The sequence below is a fragment of the Hibiscus syriacus genome, unplaced genomic scaffold (assembly GCF_006381635.1).
Source record: "Hibiscus syriacus cultivar Baekdansim isolate YM2019G1 unplaced genomic scaffold, ASM638163v2 tig00003721_pilon, whole genome shotgun sequence".
Taxonomy (NCBI): Eukaryota; Viridiplantae; Streptophyta; class Magnoliopsida; order Malvales; family Malvaceae; genus Hibiscus; species Hibiscus syriacus.
Window position 1 is genome coordinate 981,022 of NW_024061981.1, and position 22,210 is coordinate 1,003,231.

The 22,210-nt window shown below is 33.4% G+C and overlaps 1 non-coding gene across 1 annotated transcript; it reads left to right on the forward strand.

Annotated features, from left to right (window-relative positions):
* Positions 1–21,840: 21,840 nt before the first annotated feature.
* Positions 21,841–21,912, forward strand: TRNAD-GUC. The gene has a single exon. It is a non-coding gene; the product is annotated as a tRNA-Asp (tRNA).
* The last annotated feature ends 298 nt before the right edge of the window (positions 21,913–22,210 follow it).

Below are 22,210 nucleotides of genomic sequence, written 5' to 3' on the forward strand. Positions count from 1 at the left end.
CTCCTTTTCGCAGAGAATCTCTACCATGTCACAATATTTCATCTCATCGAACATAATGGACTAAGCCTTGCAGATTAAATCATAACTTCAACATAATAGACTGAGCCTTACAGATAGAATATGACAAAGAAAGAAAGGCTCGTTCCAAGGGAAGCATTGTTCTTTTTCTCAGAGAATCTCTACCATGTAACAATGTCTCATTTCATCAAACATAATTAAGAGGAATAGTTATCCAACTGCCAAGGACCTTTGTTTTTCTTTTTAATACCCAACACTAAAAAATTATCAAACATTATATCTCTTAAACTCTCCAATTTTGATATCTTCTAACTCTCAATCTTTGAAATTCTAAAACTCTTAAACTCTCAAAATATGGGGTATTTCAGCTGTTGTTTATTACAATGGAGAAATTCAGGAAGATGAAGCCAGAGTTGTTTTCAAATCAGATCATTATATCTTCTTAACCTTCAAGAGAAACATCACTCTTGAGGAGCTAATCACAAAAATTTCAAGGAACACTCGTGTTGGAAGTACTAAAAGATTGTCGGTGCTTCAGTACAGATTTCTGAATGAACTATTTCCATTAACATATACAGAGTTCAATCTCTCTAATGATAAAGATGCTACTATGATGGTTTCAAAATTCAGACTCTATTACAAAAATGTATGACATATTTGTTGAAGTGTCTGCGGGTCGTGGTATGCCATTATGCACCCATTATGGGTTGACCCCTCAAGTTGATCAAGGTGACAACCTAACTCAAGTGATGTGGAATGATTTTACTTCATTAATGGAAAAACACCTAATACTACCATTCCATCGAGTTCAATGGGGAGACATTCATCAACAACTAGTTATGATCTCTTTCGAGGTGGCTCCACGAACATTCCCTATGGCAACATCCTTTCCAGTTCAAGGGGAAGATATTCATTTGTCAATTTCTTTGACCTGAATATGGAGATGCCTTCGACACAACAATTTGTTCAATACCCATATGACAATATGCCTTCAAGTTCCAGGGGGAGACATTCATCTGCCAACTTGTTTTACCTCAGTATGGAGATGCTTTTGACACAACAGTTAGTTCGAAACCCATATCACAACATCCCTTCAAGTTCAAGTGGAAGACACACATCTGCCAACTTGTTCAACCTAAACATCATAATCATAAAGGAACCCTCATCTCTGCCAGAAGAACCTCTTTGTGAGCCAGGTACGGATAGTGCCGAGATTGGATTATTCATTGAACTTCAATCACCGTAATTCAATATGGTCTCTGATGATGATGTCAATTAGATTCCCATAAATATGGTACAAAGTGATCCTCCAACTCACATGTATGAAGTCGACTATACCACAATGTACGGGGTCGAATTTCTTTATATGCCTAGTGTTGGTGACTATAGATTTAAATCATCAACCATTGATGGTGAGTTATATATCGGAATGGAATTTCCATCCAAAGATGAAGCAATGATTGCAATTAAGAATTACAATATTTGTAATTTAGTTCACTCTAGTCGATCGATCCATCACCAAAAAGTATGTTTGCTACTGTGTCTAACATCGTAACAGATGCAACTAGATGGTCCGTGTATCAAAGAGGAGGAAGAAGAAAAACATATAAGAACTAACAAGATAAAACAATCCTCATACACATGCTAAAAAAATCAATTAGGATTATCCCAACTTGGACTCCAACATTATTTGCCAAGCCATCATGCCCATGGTCAAAGCAAGCTCTCACATTGTTATTGCAATGATAATTTCATCTATACAATCTCAATATGGGTACACTATCTCCTACAGAAAATCATGGAAGACAAAAAAATGCCATTATTAAACTATACGATGAGTGGGATTCATCTTACAATGATCTACCCAGTTCGTTTAATGTAGTGCAAAGACAAAATCTTGGGACAATAGTTGAGTTTGAAACTCGTCACGCATACTACAATGATCGAGTGCTCTGAGATTGATGTCAACTCTACCATCTTTTTTGGAATTACCCATAGTGCATTAATGCTATGAAATACTGCAAACTCGTGGTCCAAATTGATGGTACATTCTTGTATATAAAATACAAGAAAGTTTTATTACTAACAGTTGTCCAAGATGCTAATCACAACATTCTTCCTGTAGCTTTTGCCCTTGTAGAAGGAGAATATACATATTCTTGGGCTTTTTGCCTAAAATAATTACGCTTACATGTTGTCAAGAGGGATAACATATGCATCATCTCAGACCATAGAGCTGGGATCAAAGCAGTGATGGATTCTTTGGATCCAATGTGGAAACCACCCCAATGTCTAACATTGGTACTGTATCTGAAATATTGTTGCAAACTACCATGGAAAATTTAAGAAGAATGATGAACACCAATTAATTATACACATGGGTATGTGACTTATCCCAATTTCATTTCTCAATGATTTTCATTTTATCCATTTCAAGATCCCACTAACTAGTATGTATGGCTTAGGTTACGAACTCTTGCCTCAAAGGTTTGAGTTTATGCTTCAAGAGTTGCGAGGAAAAAAATGAGGATAGATACAATTACATCAGAGCTATCGACAAACAAATGTGGACATATTCATATGATGGTGAATATCGATATGGACATATGACAACCAACTCAGATGAGGATGTCAATTCAACCTTAAAGGGGGCACGTCATTTACCAGTAAAGGCTTTAGTTGAAATAACTTATTTTTGTTTGGGTCAACTTTTTGCCAAGCTCAGGGACAAGCTCTAACTTGGATGCAAAACGACCATGTTTATCACCCAAGATTAGTAGCAGATCTATAAAAAAAAGTTGCAACATTAAATTGAATGATTGTAACAAACTTTTCTCGAACACATGACTTATTTCGTGTCACGGAAATGCCACGACCTCTTCAAGGGATTGAATATAACTCTTTCAGATTTAATCTACATGAAAGGTGGTGTGACTATGGGTTTTTTCAAGCCCTAAAATATTCATGCCCCCATGTCATAGCAGCTTGCTCATATTCCCATCAAGACTATAAACATTAGGTAGATCTCGTGTACCAACTTTCATAAGTATTCAATGTATATGAATTTGAGTTCCCCCATAGGTAATGAGAAAGACCCAAATGAGATTCAGACTTGGTTTATAATTATACTAGATATGTTCTTATTAAGAGAGGCACGTCGTCCAAAACCTACACGAATTCATTGTGATTTGGACATTCGAGAAACGTTAAAAGAAAATAGAAGATGTGGTCATTGTAGAAACCTATGCAATAAAAGGAAAAATGTACATCTCTTTTATCATCACTTAACCGTTGAGCATCACTCATGTAATTGTAGTTTATGAAATCTAAATTTATGATATTTCTTTTTCTTTTACTTTCAATTAATGTGATTTGAGCTTGTTTCTTTTAAAAGATGTCATTTACTTCCGACTTAATGTAATTTTTAAAACTCTAAACCATTTAAAAATACCCTAAACCAGCTAAAAACCCCTAAACAATTTAACCCTAAACAACCTAAAAACCTAAGCCACCTAAAAATCCATAAAAACCCATATCCCTAAATCGATTTAACCTATTAAAATGTCATCAAAATGTGTGTGCCCTAAAACGTACCTTCAAAGGTGCGTCTCGCGTCTTACACCATGGTTCCACATCAGCCAAAAAAAACCTTGAAAGACACGTTATAGGGGGCGCCTTCAATCTACGTAGGCAAGGTGTTTTTCTTGAAATACGCCTTATTCTCTCTTTGTCAAAAAAGTGCTAGATCGATAAATTTAGCCGGTTGCGTGCCTGATTGGTGTTATTACACGATCAGTGTGATTTTTAAGTAAAAAAAACATGTGTTACGTGAATATAAAACATGTCTAATCAACTACGCTTTTGAAATACGTCCCTAAAAGGGTGCACGTTTGCTCTATATAACATTTACGATTAGTAAAATGATGTTACTCTATTTTAAAAATTAATTATATATATATTAATTTTAAAAAAAAATATTTTAGATAAAAAGAATTTGAATGTTTTGATTAGAAAAATAAAAATGTTTTGATTAGAAAATAAAATAAAAAGTCAATTTTACGTGGAAGCATGTTGCATAATGTTTTTGAGCTTATGTTGCATAAATATGAACAAATAAAGGACATTCATCTTTTTCATTTAAGGCAAATGAGAATGATACTTAGAAATTGTTAAATGGTGTTTGAATTCGTAGAACTTTCGAATATTACATTTGCATACATCTTTTTACCATTTTAAGAGAGATTCTTTTGCAGGGGAAGGCATAAAGTTTGAGCCACCGAGTGCGTAGTGCACCCAGGTCATTTCAATGTTAATCAGTAGCAAATTCAGTGGAATTTCAAATTCTCTTGGTGAAATTGATGGTGGTTTTTCCATAATTGGTAGTCAAATTTCAATTGTTATTGTAAAAACAAATTCTAATAGCCTTTAAAATGTTAAAGGTTAATCATTTTAAATATGTTCAAATAAGAGTTTAATTTTTTTAAAATTAAATAATTCAAATTGAAAGCCTTTGTTTAAAAATATTTTGAAAAGTGTAGACCCCTTCTTTCATCCTATTTGAAAATATTATACCTTACTGAAAGGTTATTTGTTCATATTTGCAAACTTTAAATTCTCATTTAACCGTTTTTAAATATTAAATCATTTTCATAACCCTTAAAAGGTTATTTGAGATTTTGCACATTATTATTATTATTATTATTATTATTATTATTATTATTATTATTATTATTATTATTATTATTATTATTATTATATTAATGAGTGCCCTTATGCACTCTGTAAGGGTTGAACAATATATTTTTTATATTTTATATTAGGTAGTTGTCAACTTCAAAATATAGGAAGAATTATATGTACTTATTTTCCTCAAAACATTAGAAAATCACAAAGATATGTTAATAAAAACGAAGCTTATATCATAAATAAGTATTTAAAGTATACTATATTTTTCATTTAAGTACCTAAAGTATTTTTTAATTAAAATAAATACTTAAAATTATCTTTTTAATCAAAATAAGCATCTAAAGTATTTTATATCAAAATTGTTACCTAAACTATTCATTTTTTTCGAAGCAAATTAAGTAAAAGTATGTGTGTTATATATATGGTTAGGTAAACAACATATTTACCTTACTCTCCTAACTGTCACTTTGGTTTTATTTGGTCACTTAATAATTATATTTTGAAAATTATACCTAAAGCTACTTTAATTTTGTTTTGGTCACTCATTGTTAAAAAATTAACAATGATGATGGACGTGTCATCATAAGGTAATGTCAAATCATCATTGAAATAAATAAATAAATAAGTCACAACAGTAGTTATACTAATATGGTTCGAAGATTTCCAAACCAAAAGAACATAAATATTTAATGTTAGCTACACAAAGTACTAAATTCTCTCGCATATTGGGGAGCTAACATGTCTTGAAAGAAACTACTTGCACCATCACCCCATAGTTCTCAAGTGGAAGAGCCATAATCTGTACAGTTAAGGAATCTTATATATTTAAATATTATTGTTCTTATATGACCCGATTAACTAATGCTTCAATTACACACCAGTTATTTGTTTCATTCAGCGTTCCACTCTTTGATAAAATATTTTTTTCACTTTTATCACGTATATAAAACGTTTATGTTTATTTGAAATTTGACTGTTTTAATAATGGCCATCCATAGTATGCTCAACAGAGAATCTTGCTATTGCCATCTAGTAATAAAGATAAGAATGTTATTGTTTATAATATGACATGTGGGTTGATGGTTCACGTTGGTTTTACAAGTGGCAAATAAAGGTAGTGACTAGTGAGAATGGAAATAACGGTTCACCGATTTTGGAGCGGGCGAAGAGCCGTTAAATGTGGTAATGTTGTTCGTGTTCCTCTTTTTCTCTTTCTTTTATACCTCATCCATCCTGAATTTAAAGGATTGAAGTGTACACGCAATTATTGAAGTGATTATTTTGAAATTATTTACTCAAATTAGATTAATATATCATGGTAGTCATAATAAAATTCATAAATAATAATGCTAGAATAGGGTTACAACTTGAATATACAAAAGGCCAATAAATAATATATCTTTTAGAATCTCTAACTTGACGATACGCCCATCGACCTCCACCTATGAAACTATGCACGGAAACACGTTCTAAACGTTGAGATAACAAGCTCAATTCCACACAAATAATCCTATTATATTACATGCATCCATCACGTGAGCTTGACAACATGTATAGTTATGAAGTAATAAAAAATGCATCATCAATCGCAACACAAGTAAACATCATAGTGTAGTCCGGGATCACCAGAGCATCACGAGACTCACATCCCTCTAGCTTACGACATAGGTAATTTGAATGAGATTAGTGACATATATGCATCATGAACGTACATCCAACTGATCACATTGTCAAATACCCTTAGATGAGTCTTAGATCACATATACATCATGAACGTACACTCAACTAGTATATTCCTCTAGAATATATGGATGGATTTAGGTCACATAAGTGTGCATAAATCAGCATCCAAGCTAGCATTCAAATGCCACCATGACACTAATTTTGAGATATATCCAAATATTTCTCACACAAACAAGACAATAATCGTACAAAGATAACATGTGTCTTCAACATTTTTATGAGTGTCAAATAAAGACATAAGTTTTTATGAAATATAATCTCCCTAAAGTTTAGAAAAAATAAGCCTAATATCAATATCAATACCTGATGAATAATATCAGTATCCTATGAACATGATATCTATACTATCCAACCAAAATTTTGAATATCGATACTCAAATCCAAAAATATCAGGTTACTTATGAGAAATTCTCCTAAACTTGACCTAAACATTCATCTAAAGCCATAGGGTGATATTTAAAGCTTATAAAAATCATACAAGTTCAAAATGCATCGTTTTTATGCATATATAACACCAAATTTGTCCCAAACTATCCACAAGCAAAAGGCACTCGATATGTTTCATGAACTCATACAAGAAAGCAAAGCTAAAAGCAACGATCTACAATAATAACATATCACAATAATAATAATTGATATAAAATCTAATACATTTGATATTGTTTGTATAAAATACACCAGGAGTCACCAACTTATTTTTACTTTTCTAGGTCATTAATTTTTAGTTGTAAAAATGTCACTAATGTTACCTTTATTTTTCTAATTTGATAAATCGATTGTTAAATATTTGACCATGACATTGTTACCCCCCTCAGACCAATGCAGATATCCCGATCCGATCTGGAGTGTCACATTAGGGTCATCGAAGCGACCCACCGTAAAAATAGCGGAAAATTTAAAACTTTTCTTAAAACATGTAAAATCATAAAATGATTTATTATTATTCAAAAATAAGACAGGTTTTCCAAACTCAGATATAAAATAAAATACAATCTACATGCCCCCTAATCACATGTACCGTACTCTGCAAGTAACGCCGGAAGAACTCCCTTACTGATGTTGATAGTGGTACGGGTACAATTCTTTTAACCTGCAATGTTGAGTAATAGAGTGAGCTTCGAAAAGCTCAGTAATACAGAACTACCAGATGATGCTGCAAGACATGTCAATAAATGGAAAGCTATATCATTTCTTATTTAATCAAACGTATATCGGTTTTCGGAATAATCTGTAGTTCCACTGGTAGTTCAACGAATAGAAGCCATAAATATCTCAGTTCATAGGAAGCACTCATAGTATCACATTTTCAGGAGATCGAATAGGATGTCTAGTGTGTTCCAAGAGTACAATAAAATCATAATAAGTACATTTATCAAATGACAGTTCAATAAATCTCATAAAATCATAATGAAGTTTAACCTTTGAAACTCATAGTTTAAACCATTCTCTTGTACACCATCCGCAGTTCCCAGAACTGCATCCATAGGGCTTACCTTAAGCACACGGCAAAAAGGAAGACAACCTAAGGATAGGCTTTGGGGCAAGTATCCTTAAGTCCATAAGTCCACAGGGCTTACCCTAAGCACACAACAAAGGGAGCCAACCTAATGGAGCATCTTGGGACCCGTGAGCCTACCCAAGAGTCACATTAGGTCCGTAAGGTTTACCAGCTTGATCAGAGCTATACTCTGTAATTCAATCCATCCAAAATTAGTATTTCAAAATACAATTTATGCAGTACGCATAATTTCCATAAATCTGTAATCATCGTTTTCATATATCAATGAAAATCAATAATCATATATTAGTCATAGTCCATAAACCATAATCGGTAAGGCAGTGTATCAATAAACAGTAAATCATAGATTTCAATGTACCATATTTCAAAATAGATAAAACAATTAAATAGTACTTAGGGAACACACTAGAGGATCCATGTATTTTTCAGAGGCATTTTGTAGTCATCAGTATGGATAACATGAACTTGTGCAATTTGTTCAGATTTCAGGAATAAGATCTCATTGAAGAGAATTGATTTCTAACCGATCTAATCAGACATTTCAAATTGATACTTTAGAATTCCACTAAGTTTCCATGTGCATCAGGAAAACGTTCAGGAACCTTTATACAAAATAATTCTAAATTCAGATTTACTACGAGTGATTCCATTACCCAAACAATCAGGGGTATTCAGGAATATACTTTGAATTCATAGGATTTCAGCCCAATTGAATCAAATGAGGTATTCATAATCTTTTCCTTCTGCATTACTTACGTTTTCAAACATGACTGAAGTGATTTTAGATGAAAATATAGAATCGAAGATTCAAGTCATTTACAATCTATGACTATCGATCGTATTATCAAACAACTCGAATTACACAACTCCCAAACTGATACATGTCAACAAGTAAATTCATTATCATTCTAGTGTATTCACTCTTTAATACCATAATGCAGATCCATATATCATCCCCATAATCATCGCTGAATAGATCTTCCAACGGTCTTTATTCCATTTCCACGTTTCAACGATATCAGGAAATACGAATGCACTTGATTCATGGTTCATAACCCATAAGGATAATTCATCATGTAATTTCAACAGTGTTTCTAAAGTAATCCAATCACCTAATTAATCCTCAGTCATTGAGGTTACTTAGTTCGTTTAGTAAGCAAGTCTATCCCGGTTACTTTAGAGTTCTCCAGAATAATTCAGACGTTTCTGAATTTCAAATACATATTGTATTTCCTTTCAGTTCAATTTAGTCATATAATAAAGTCATTCTGGTATTTGTGATTGATTTGTCACACGAATACCCACTTATTAGTACTGTATGCGCTCTAGAGTTTAGCTGAGCCAAGTACTTCAAGAATTATCATCGATCCAAATTTGAGAAGACGAACACACATTCAAGTGGTACCTATATCATTCAGGTAATGATATAGCACTAGCGTTGGTTGATCACTTAAGCTGCGTTCCATAACTTTTACTGGTAGCACAACATCCATGTTTATTTGGATATCTTAATTAATCCAAGACATTTACTTATTCTAGGTCATAAGGGTATTTTGTTCATTTTGATGCTCAGTTTTATTCCATTCATTTCAAAGCTTGAGGATATCTATTCATTCCTGAACTTGGTGATATTCTTGAGTCATTTCCATTACAAGGGTATTTTGGTCATTTTACATATCCCACGTATTTTAATCAGTTCCTTCCGTCCGATCTTATTATTTAATTCAGACTTATCATCTACTATATTTTATACGAACAATTCTGATAGAAGAGCACCCTCGATAATTTATTCTTCAGGAATTTATTTATAACTCGAAGATTTCAAGTTAAATACCTTCTCAGATGTTACTAAAAAATTATCAGAAATTTTCCATATAAAAATAGGATCTCAACAAGTAAATCAGTAATTTATTGAGTTAAAAATGAATCCTCAAAGTACTTTCTCATTCAGGCTCAACTCGGACTATTTTTACCTCTCAAGGGTATTTTTGTAATTTCTTAACCAGATAATTTTGATATTAACTCTTAACAAAAATATTTATAATTTAGAGATCCTATGGCTAATTGTTTTCCCGAACATTCTCTGATCTTGAAATAATTCCTTAACAGACTTCTAGATTCTTGCCCAAAACCTTCTTGGGGTTAAAAACCGGTTATCCGCATTTCCTAAGCAAAACTAGCATTTCTTATGCACATCAATAATTTTTACCGGATCAATACGTCTTTTCAGAGTTATTAACCAACTTCCAGGGACAATTCTTGTCATCCTACAATATAAGGGTATTTTCGTAATTTTACCCTACCAGAGTATTCTCATAATTTCCCATCCAAATACCTTTAACATTTAACCTTTGATGATGTAAAATATAAGTTACAAATCCAGTGCTGATTTCTTTATCACTAATCACAAACTTGTAATTTAATTCTAACAATTCCTCAATCTCTTATATTAGTCATTCGATCCGTATTCAGTTATAGAATTTTTACCACATTCATATGGAGTGAATAAATTATTCAAGTCCACAAAAGTGACCAACAATATCTTATTCATGCATTTACCAATATCAACATGTTCCATAAAGCATAAAGAGGTAGTAAAGTATTACCTCAATTTCCGTGCAATACTGATCGACCATTAAATTCCATTCGAACACCCTCGATCTTGAAATCATCTTCAAATAATTCCTTATATGCATATCAACAGAAATTACATAAAAAAACAGAGCTTAATTATGAAAAACGGATCGAATCGAGTGAAAAATCAGTCAAAAATAACTTACCGGGTTCGAGTTTGGCGAAACGGACTTCGGAATCGAACATAGGACTTCAAAAAAACCCAAAATATTACTCTTGAATTCCATCTCGCCAACTTGATTTTTAGCTTCCAATCTTTTCTAACGAACACAACCAATCTTGTAATTTAATCCTACAAAAGAAAGCCAAGGCTAAGCTGGTTGGAAATACATGTTTATACAATGGTCCAACACGATCATCGTTTACAGCAACTATCCCATTTGACTTAAGAAATGGAAATAGTATTTGTACCCAGTGCAATTAATAATTACATATACATCAACAATTGATCCATCTTGGAATACAACTTTACCATGTTCATGTGCGCATTCAATCATTGAATGTTGGCAAGCGTTATCATGTTTTTCCAGCTTTTTCAACCGGAAATTAGGTCCTCTAACAGCATGGTGAACTTGTTTTGCAAGTGGGGCAATCTCTCTTAGAATGTCGGTGGCACCTGGTCCAATGTCGGTGAGTACCACTATCTTTTTTTTCTTTTTTAGATAGAATTATCGCCACGTTTTATTAACATTGGCTCTACAAACATCAACAATACATAGTTCGGTGGCCTAGTGTACTGACTCCTTGCTATATCTATGGGAATGTTCTTTCTTCCTCAAGCATGAGCTAATGGCGTGCATATATAAATGCAAAACGCGACGAGAAACCTAAAGAGAAACACAACAAGTTAATACAAACTGGGTTTTTTTTACCTTATCGACTGCAAGAGTGGAACTTCAAGATCACCATCACGGTTTATGTGAAATCGAGTGAACGACTTGTAGTTAGCGATTCAGAGAGAAGAGAAAGCCTCATCAAAGTGTATGTGAAGCCAATTAATTCATATATATAAATAGCTTCCAAACACCAAAGAAACAACAGGGGTGGAGAAAACCCAGATGTACAGGAAGACTGAAGCATAATATATGACAACACCTCCGCGCGATAGTGATTCTATTCCATTTTTTTTTTGCAGATGTCGCTCCAAGTGACGACCATAACCTCTGGAACATCTGGAAAATGCTCAATTTCCATTGATTGGTACCACTGGTATAAAGAGTGATAACTTGTGGAAACGTAGAGAAAACCAATATAAAATACATAATGCCACCAATGAAATCAAACTGCCAGTTCTCCATTCAAAACTTCAAGATATTTCCCAATGAAATTCTGCTTCATTCTAAACCACTTAATGTTCAAATCGAATCAACTCCATCAACCCAAAGTCCCATGCAAAATCCTCGAGAAACCAGAACACTTCCTCGTGACCTGGAAAATGTCTCGGATCACCACCTTCTTTCTTCGTAAATGGATAGTCCAAGAATCCCATGACCTTCCTAGGAAGGTTGACTCTAAGAGATCTGTAAAGGTTGATGTGAACAATTTTCCGATTCGGATAAATGCCCAACAGGTCGATCTCCACAGGTGTATTATAGAGCCACGTACCACCAACTTTGTTGACTTTTTCAAATACGACAACACGATGACCTTCTTTTAGAAGCTCCCTTTGTCCATATTTCCTGCTCTCAGACTTGATGAGATCAAAGGCAGTAACAGAGAGATATGGATAAGGATGGAGTGTCGGGGAAAACACTTGAGGAAAATGTTCAATGCAAGTGGATGAACAATCCTTATTTTATTTCCATCTAACCTAATAATTTGTCCACATTCTACCTAATTATGAACAACCCACGTGAAAGTTATAATTAACAAAATATTGGGGTGTTACAATTCTCCCCTCCTTAAAAAAATTTCGTCCTCGAAATTTATTCATGTCACAGAATTGTAGAAATGAAACTTTCATAAATTCTTTCATATCTTCAAATAACTTTTACAGAAGTACGTTTCTTCTACTAATCCTTAACCAATTGAGTATACTTTCTTATCAGAACTCTCCTTCATTCCAATAAAAGAACCAGAATGAAAATATCTTTGGGGAATCAATTCAACCTTGGTGACGATAATAGATTCATAGAGCAGTAGCATATCCCAATTTCATTTCTGGAGTCGGGTCAATATTTCTCAGATGAGTAACTCTCATATGCCTCGTGTGGTACTTTACAACGTTTAGACAGATGTTACTGGTTTTCCTTTTTGTAAAAGTATAGCTTTAACGGATAAAAACTTTGGTTTACTCGTTACAGATAAGGACTCAGTCCTAGGGTTCCAGCTCAGAGGGGTACGATTGTAGTCTAGGGGCATGTACTGATCAGACATCTTTTGACATTCGACCGGCCGGTCTAACTTGAAAATTTTGACTCAAACCATAGTTTTGATACCACTAAATGTTATCCCCTCAGACCGATGCGGATATCCTGATCCGATCTGGAGTGTCACATTAGGGTCATCGGAGCGACCCACCGTAAAAATAGCGGAAAATTTAAAACTTTTTTTAAAACATGTAAAATCATAAAATGATTTATTATTATTCAAAAATAAGACAAGTTTTCCAAACTCAGATATAAAACAAAATACAATCTACATGCCCCATAATCACATGTACCGTACTCTGCAAGTAACGCCGGAAGAACTCCCTTACTGATGTTGATAGTGGTACAGGTACAATTCTTTTAACCTGCAATGGTGAATAATAGAGTGAGCTTCGAAAAGCTCAGTAATACAGATCTACCAGATGATGCTGCAAGACATGTCAATAAATAGAAAGCCATATCATTTCTTATTTAATCAAACGTATATCGGTTTTCGGAATAATCTGTAGTTCCACTGGTAGTTCAACGAATAGAAGCCATAAATATCTCAGTTCATAGGAAGCACTCATAGTATCACATTTTCAGGGGATCGAATAGGATGTCTAGTGTGTTCCAAGAGTACAATAAAATCATAATAAGTACATTTATCAAATGACAGTTTAATAAATCTCATAAAATCATAATAAAGTTTAACCTTTGAAACTCATAGTTTAAACCATTCTCTTGTACACCATCCGCAGTTCCCAGAACTGCGTCCATATGGGTTACCTTAAGCACACGACAAAAAGGAAGTCAACCTAAGGATAGGCTTTGGGGAAAGTATCCTTAAGTCCATAAGTCCATAGGGCTTACCCTAAGCACACAGCAAAGGGAGCCAACCTAATGGAGCATCTTGGGACCCGTGAGCCTACCCAAGAGTCACATTAGGTCCGTAAGGTTTACCAGCTTGATCAGAGCTATACTCTGTAATTCAATCCATCCAAAATCAATATTTCAAAATACAATTTATGCAGTACACATAATTTCCATAAATTCGTAATCATCGTCGTCATATATCACTGAAAATCAATAATCATATATTAGTCATAATCCGTAAACCATCACCGGTAAGTCGGTGTATCAATAAACAATAAATAATAGATTTCAATGTACCATATTTCAAAATAGATAAAATAATTAAATAGTACTTAGGGAACACACTAGAGGATCCATGTATTTTTCAGAGGCATTTTGTAGTCATCAGTATGGATAACATGAACTTGTGCAATTTGTTCAGATTCCAGGAATAAGATCTCATTGAAAAGAATTGATTTCTAACCGATCTAATCAGACATTTCAGATTGATACTTTAGAATTCCACTAAGTTTCCATGTACATCAGGAAAACGTTCAGGAACCTTTATGCATAATAATTCTAAATTCAGATTTACTGCGAGTGATTCCATTACCCAAACAATCAGGGGTATTCAGGAATATACTTTGAATTCATAGGATTTCAGCCCAATTGAATCAAATGAGGTATTCATAATATTTTCCTTCTGCGTTACTTGCGTTTTCAAACATGACTGAAGTGATTTTAGATGAAAATATAGAATCGAAGATTCAAGTCATTTACAATCTATGACTATCGATCGTATTATCAAATAACTCGAGTTACACAACTCCCAATCTGATGCATGTCAACAAGTCAATTCATTATCATTCTAGTGTATTCACTCTTTAATACCATAATGCAAATCCATATATCATCCCCATAATCATCGCTGAATAGATCTTCCAACGGTCTTTATTCAATTTCCACGTTTCAACGATATCAGGAAATACGGACGCACTTAATTCATAAGGACAATTCATCATGTAATTTCAACAGTGTTTCCAAAGTAATTCAATCACCTAATTAATCCTCACTCATTGAGGTTACTTAGTTCGTTTAGTAAGCAAGTCTATCCCGGTTACTTTAGAGTTTTCCAGAATAATTCAGACGTTTCTGAATTTCAAATACATGTTGTACTTCCTTTCAGTTCAATTTAGTCATATAATAAAGTCATTATGGTATTCGTGATTGATTTGTCACACGAATACCCACTTATTAGTACTATATGTGCTCTAGAGTTTAGCTGAGCCAAGTACTTCAAGAATTATCATCGATCCAAATTTGAGAAGACGAACAAACATTAAAGTGGTACCTATATCATTCAGGTAATGATATAGCACTAGCGTTGGTTAATCACTTAAGCTGCGTTCCATAACTTTTACTGGTAGCACAACATCCATGTTTATTTGGATTTCTTAATTAATCCAAGACATTTACTTATTCTAGGTCATAAGGGTATTTTGTTCATTTTGATGCTCAGTTTTATTCCATTCATTTCAAAGCTTGAGGATATCTATTCATTCCTGAACTTGGTGATATTCTTGAGTCATTTCCATTACAAGGGTATTTTGGTCATTTTACATATCGCACGTATTTTAATCAGTTCCTTCCGTCCGATCTTATTATTTAATTCAGACTTATCATCTACTATATTCTATACGAACAATTCTGATAGAAGAGCACCCTCGATAATTTATTCTTCAGGAATTTATTTATAACTCGAAGATTTCAAGTTAAATACCTTCTCAGATGTTACTAACAAATTATCAGAAATTTTCCATATAAAAATAGGATCTCAACAAGTAAATCAGTAATTTATTGAGTTAAAAATGAATCCTCAAAGTACTTTCTCATTCAGGCTCAACTCGGACTATTTTTACCTCTCAAGGGTATTTTTGTAATTTCTTAACCAGATAATTTTTATATTAACTCTTAACAAAAATAATTATAATTTAGAGATCCTATGGCTAATTGTTTTCCCGAACATTCTCTGATCTTGAAATAATTCCTTAACAGACTTCTAGATTCTTGCCCAAAACCTTCTTGGGGTTAAAAACCGGTTATCCGCATTTCCTAAGCAAAACTAGCATTTCTTATGCACATCAATAATTTTTACCGGATCAATACGTCTTTTCAGAGTTATTAACCAACTTCCAGGGACAATTCTTGTCATCCTACAACATAAGGGTATTTTCATAATTTTACCCTACCAGAGTATTCTCATAATTTCCCATCCAAATACCTTTAACATTTAACCTTTGATGATATAAAATATAAGTTTCAAATCCAGGGCTGATTTCTTTATCACTGATCCCAACTTGTAATTTAATTCTAACAATTCTTTAATCTCTTATATTAGTCATTCGATCCGTATTCAGTTACAGAATTTTTACCACATTCATATCAAGTGAATAAATTATTCAAGTCCACAAAAGTGACCAACATTATCTTATTCATGCATTTATCAATATCAACATGTTCCATAAAGCATAAAGAGGTAGTAAAGTATTACTTCAATTTCCGTGCAATACTGATCGACCATTAAATTCCATTCGAACACCCTCGATCTTGAAATAATCTTCCAATAATTCCTCAGATGCATATCAACATAAATTACATAAAAAAACGGAGCTTAATTCTGAAGAACGGATCGAATCGAGTGATAAATCAGTCAAAAACAGCCTATCGAGTTTGAGTTTGGCGAAACGGACTTCAGAATCGAACTTAGGACTTCAACTAAACCCAAAATATTACTATTGAATTCCATCTCGCCAACTTGATTTTTAACTTCCAATATTTTCTAACGAACACAACCAATCTTGTAATTTAATCTTACAATAGAAAGCCAAGGCTAAGCTGGGTGGAAATACATGTTTATACAATGGTCCAACACGATCATCGTTTATAGCAACTATCCCATTTGACTTAAGGAATGGAAATAGTATTTGTACCCAGTCCAATTAATAATTACATCTACATCAACAATTGATCCATCTTGGAATACAACTTTACCATCTTCATGTGCGCATTCAATCATTGAATGCTGGCAAACGTTATCATGTTTTTCCAGCTTTTTCAACCGGAAATTAGGTCCTCTAACAGCATGGTGAACTTGTTTTGCAAGTGGGGAAATCTCTCTTAGAATGTCGGTGGCACTTGGTCCGTTTCTGGTGAGCACCACTATCTTTTTTTTTCTTTTTTAGATAGAATTATCGTCTCGTTTTATTAACATTGGCTCTACAAACATCAACAATACATAGTTCGGTGGCCTAGTGTACTGAATCCTTGCTATATCTATGGGAATGTTCTTTCTTCCTCAAGCATGAGCTAATGGCGTGCATATATAAATGCAAAACGCGACGAGAAACCTAAAGAGAAACACAACAGCAAGTTAATACAAACTGGTTTTTTTTACCTTATCGACTGCAAGAGTGGAACTTCAAGATCACCATCACGGTTTATGTGAAATCGAGTGAACGACTTGTAGTTAGCGATTCAGAGAGAAGAGAAAGCCTCATCAAAGTGTACGTGAAGCCAATTAATTCATATATATAAATAGCTTCCAAACACCAAAGAAACAACAGGGGTAGAGAAAACCCAGATGTACAGGAAGACTGGAGCATAATATATGACAATACCTCCGCGCGATAGAGATTCTATTCCATTTTTTTTTTCAGATGTCGCTCCAAGTGACGACCATAACCTCTGGAACATCTGGAAAATGCTCAATTTCCATTTATTGGTACCACTGGTATAAAGAGTGATAACTTGTGGAAACGTAGAGAAAACCAATATAAAATATATAATGCCACCAATGAAATCAAACTGCCAGTTCTTCATTCAAAACTTCAAGATATTTCCCAATGAAATTCTGCTTCATTCTAAACCACTTAATGTTCAAATCGAATCAACTTCATCAACCCAAAGTCCCATGCAAAATCCTCGAGAAACCAGAATACTTCCTCGTGACCTGGAAAATGTCTCGGATCACCACCTTCTTTCTTCGTAAATGGATAGTCCAAGAATCCCATGACCTGCCTAGGAAGGTTGACTCTAAGAGATCTGTAAAGGTTGATGTGAAAAATTTTCCGATTCGGATAAATGCCCAACAGGTTGGTCTCCACCTGTGTATTATAGAGCCACGTACCACCAACTTTGTCTACTTTTTCAAATACGACAACACGATGACCTTCTTTTTGAAGCTCCCTTTGTCCATATTTCCTGCTCTCAGACTTGATGAGATCAAAGGCAGTAACAGAGAGATATGGATAAGGATGGAGTGTTGGGGAAAACACTTGAGGAAAATGTTCAATGCAAGTGGATGAACAATCCTTATTTTATTTCCATCTAACCTAATAATTTGTCTACATTCTGCCTAATTATGAACAACCCACGTGAAAGTTATAATTAACTAAATATTGGGGTGTTACAATTCTCCCCTCCTTAAAAGAATTTTGTCCTCGAAATTTATTCATTTCACAGAATTACAGAAATGAAACTTTCATAAATTCTTTCATATCTTCAAATAGTTTTTACAGAAGTACGTGTCTTCTACTAATCCTTAACTAGTTGAGTATACTTTCTTATCAGAACTCTCCTACATTCCAATAAAAGAACCAAAACGAAAATATCCTTGTGGAATCAATTCAACCTTGGTGACGATAATAGATTCATAGAGCAGTAGCATATCCCAATTTCATTTCTGGAGTCGGGTCAATATTTCTCAGATGAGTAACTCTCATATGCCTCGTGTAGTACTTTACAACGTTTAGACAAATGTTACTGGTTTTCCTTTTTGTAAAAGTATAGCTTTAACGGATAAAAATTTTGGTTTATTCGTTACAGATAAGGACTCAGCTCTGGGGTTCCAGCTCAGAGAGGTACGATTGTAGTCTAGGGGCATGTACTGATCAGACATCTTTTGACAATCGACCGGCCGATCTAACTTGAAAATTTTGACTCAAACCATAGTTCTGATACCACTTAATGTTACCCCCTCAGACCGATGCAGATATCTCGATCCGATCTGGAGTGTCACTTTAGCGGAGCGACCCACAGTAAAAATAGCGAAAAATTTAAAACTTTTCTTAAAAATATGTAAAATCATAAAATGATTTATTATTATTCAAAAAATAAGACAGGTTTTCCAAACTCAGATATAAAACAAAATACAATCTACATGCCCCCTAATCACATGTACCGTACTCTGCAAGTGACGCCGGAAGAACTCACTTACTGATGTTGATAGTGGTACGGGTACAATTCTTTTAACCTACAATGGTGAGTAATAGAGTGAGCTTCGAAAATATTACACCTTTTTGAAAATATTATACCTTATTGAAAGGTTATTTGTTCATATTTGCAAACTTTAAATTCGCATTATTATCATAACCAACGTGAACCATCCATAGTATGCTCAACAGAGAATCTTGCTATTGCCATCTAGTAATAAAGATAAGAATGTTATTGTTTATAATATATATGACATGTGGGTTGATGGTTCACGTTGGTTTTACAAGTGGCAAATAAAGGTAGTGACTAGTGAGAATGGAAATAACGGTTCACCGATTTTGGAGCGGGCGAAGAGCCGTTAAATGTGGTAATGTTGTTCGTGTTCCTCTTTTTCTCTTTCTTTTATACCTCATCCATCCTGAATTTAAAGGATTGAAGTGTACACGCAATTATTGAAGTGATTATTTTGAAATTATTTACTCAAATTAGATTAATATATCATGGTAGTCATAATAAAATTCATAAATAATAATGCTAGAATAGGGTTACAACTTGAATATACAAAAGGCCAATAAATAATATATCTTTTAGAATCTCTAACTTGACGATACGCCCATCGACCTCCACCTATGAAACTATGCACGGAAACACGTTCTGAACGTTGAGATAACATGCTTAATTCCGCACAAATAATCCTATTATATTACATGCATCCATCACGTGAGCTTGACAACATGTAATAGTTATGAAGTAATAAAAAATGCATCATCAATCGCAACACAAGTAAACATCATAGTATAGTTCGGGATCACCAGAGCATCACGAGACTCACATTCCTCTAGCTTACGACATAGGTAATTTGAATGAGATTAGTGACATATATGCATCATGAACGTACATCCAACTGATCACATTGTCAAATACCCTTAGATGAGTCTTAGATCACATATACATCATGAACGTACACTCAACTAGTCTATTCCTCTAGAATATATGGATGGATTTAGGTCACAAAAGTGTGCATAAATCAGCATCCAAGCTAGCATTCAAATGCCACCATGACACTAATTTTGAGATATATCCAAATATTTCTCACACAAACAAGACAATAATCGTACAAAGATAACATGTGTCTTCAACATTTTTATGAGTGTGCATACAAATACATAAGTTTTATGAAATATAATCTATGAACCTAATATCAATATCAATACCTATGAATAATATTGGTATCTTATGAACATGATATCCATACTATCCAAACAAAGTTTTGAATATCGATACTCAAATCCAAAAATATCATGTTACTTATGAGAAATTCTCCTAAACTCGCCCTAAACATTCCTCTAAAGCCCTAGGGTGATATTTAAAGCTTATAAAAATCATACAAGGTCAAAATGCATCGTTTTTATGCATATATAACACCAAATTTGTCCCAAACTATCCACAAGCAAAAGGCACTCGATATGTTTCATGAACTCATACAAGAAAGCAAAGCTAAAAGAAACGATCTACAATAATAACATATCACAATAATAATAATAGATATAAAATCTAAGACTTTTGATATTGTTTGTATAAAATACACCAGGAGTCACCAACTTATTTTTTCTTTTCTAAGTCATTAATTTTTAGTTGTAAAAATGTCACTAATGTTACCTTTATTTTTCTAATTTGATAAATCGATTGTTAAATATTTGACCATGACATTGACGTAAATTCATTTTTTTTCCAATTTTTTATATCGTTTTCTTTGTCCTAATAAGTCATTAATGTCACTAAAGACTTCTCCATCTAATTGATCAAAATAAAATTAATAAAAATTTACACTTAGGTAAAAGAAAATAATGTTGGAAAATCATAAAAGTAATAAAAAAATCCACGTTAGCATCATTTAACGATTGATCATCAAAACAAGAAAAAAAATATAATATTGGTGACATTTTTTGCTACAAAAAATAGGAAAAAAGTAACATTACTGATGTTTTTGCTAAACAATTAGTTTGGTAAGCTAAAATAAGGAAGAAGAAATAGACTGATGATTACTAGTGTAGTTTACTCATATTGTTTTATAGCGTTGTCAATAAAAAACTGGATCGGGTCAGTTGTGAAATTAGATTATGGGCATGGAAACATAAAAAAAGTCAAAATATAAAACAAACCGCTAGAAGGAGGCTTAATCCTCCGACCTTGTGGTTAATAGCCACACGCTCTAACCAACTTAGCTATCCCAGCTAAGTGAGCATTTCTTCTAATGGCCCCTATATATTGTATTATGTTTCATTGCAAACACTGATAAACTCTTTAATTTAGTAAGGCTGGATAAAAGGTTTAGAAGGTTAGATTATATAATAATAGATAGATATATCTCTGAATCTACAGTGAATAATAATATCATAAATATTTTTTATATTATTTGTAGCATGGGTGGACAGTTTGGTGATATATTATTTGTAGGGGTAGTTAGGGTGGCATTTATAGGTGGAATGCTTGTGTTTGGGTTAACAAGGCCTGGTGTGTACAGTGAGAGAAGAAATGGTTGCGGGCATTGTATGTGGAAGAAATGCTGTTTGATGAGCATATGTAAATGGTATAAGCAAGCAAATGTTGTGGCTCTCAAATTAATGTTTTAATTGATTTCATTTTTTTCAAAAAAGATATTCATATTTGGAATTCTTCCACATATATGCCAATCTGATATTCCAATTTTCTTTTCTTTTTACATTTTAGACAATTGTCAAAACATAAGTCCAGCAAACAGGAGCAGTCGTTGTAGTATAGTGGTGAGTATACCCGCCTGTCACGCGGGTGACCCGGGTTCGATCCCCGGCAACGGCGTCTGAAGCTTTTTTTTTTGGCGAAGGAGCGGGAAAGTCGCCGGAGAGAAGGGTTTCCCCCTGCTGATAACTCATCGTTTGTTTCTCAAATTCAAAATCGGCATCTTATTTATTTATACGCCTGTTTTCATCTTTTTCTATAATTCTTTTTTTATTTGATTATATATCTCAAAACAAATTTTTTATCTTCTTTTTACTTATATATACATAAAATATAAGTTATTTCATTTATAATATTAACATTCTAAGCTTTAATTTTATTTATAATATTTAACTTTTGTCTTGATAAACTAATTAAT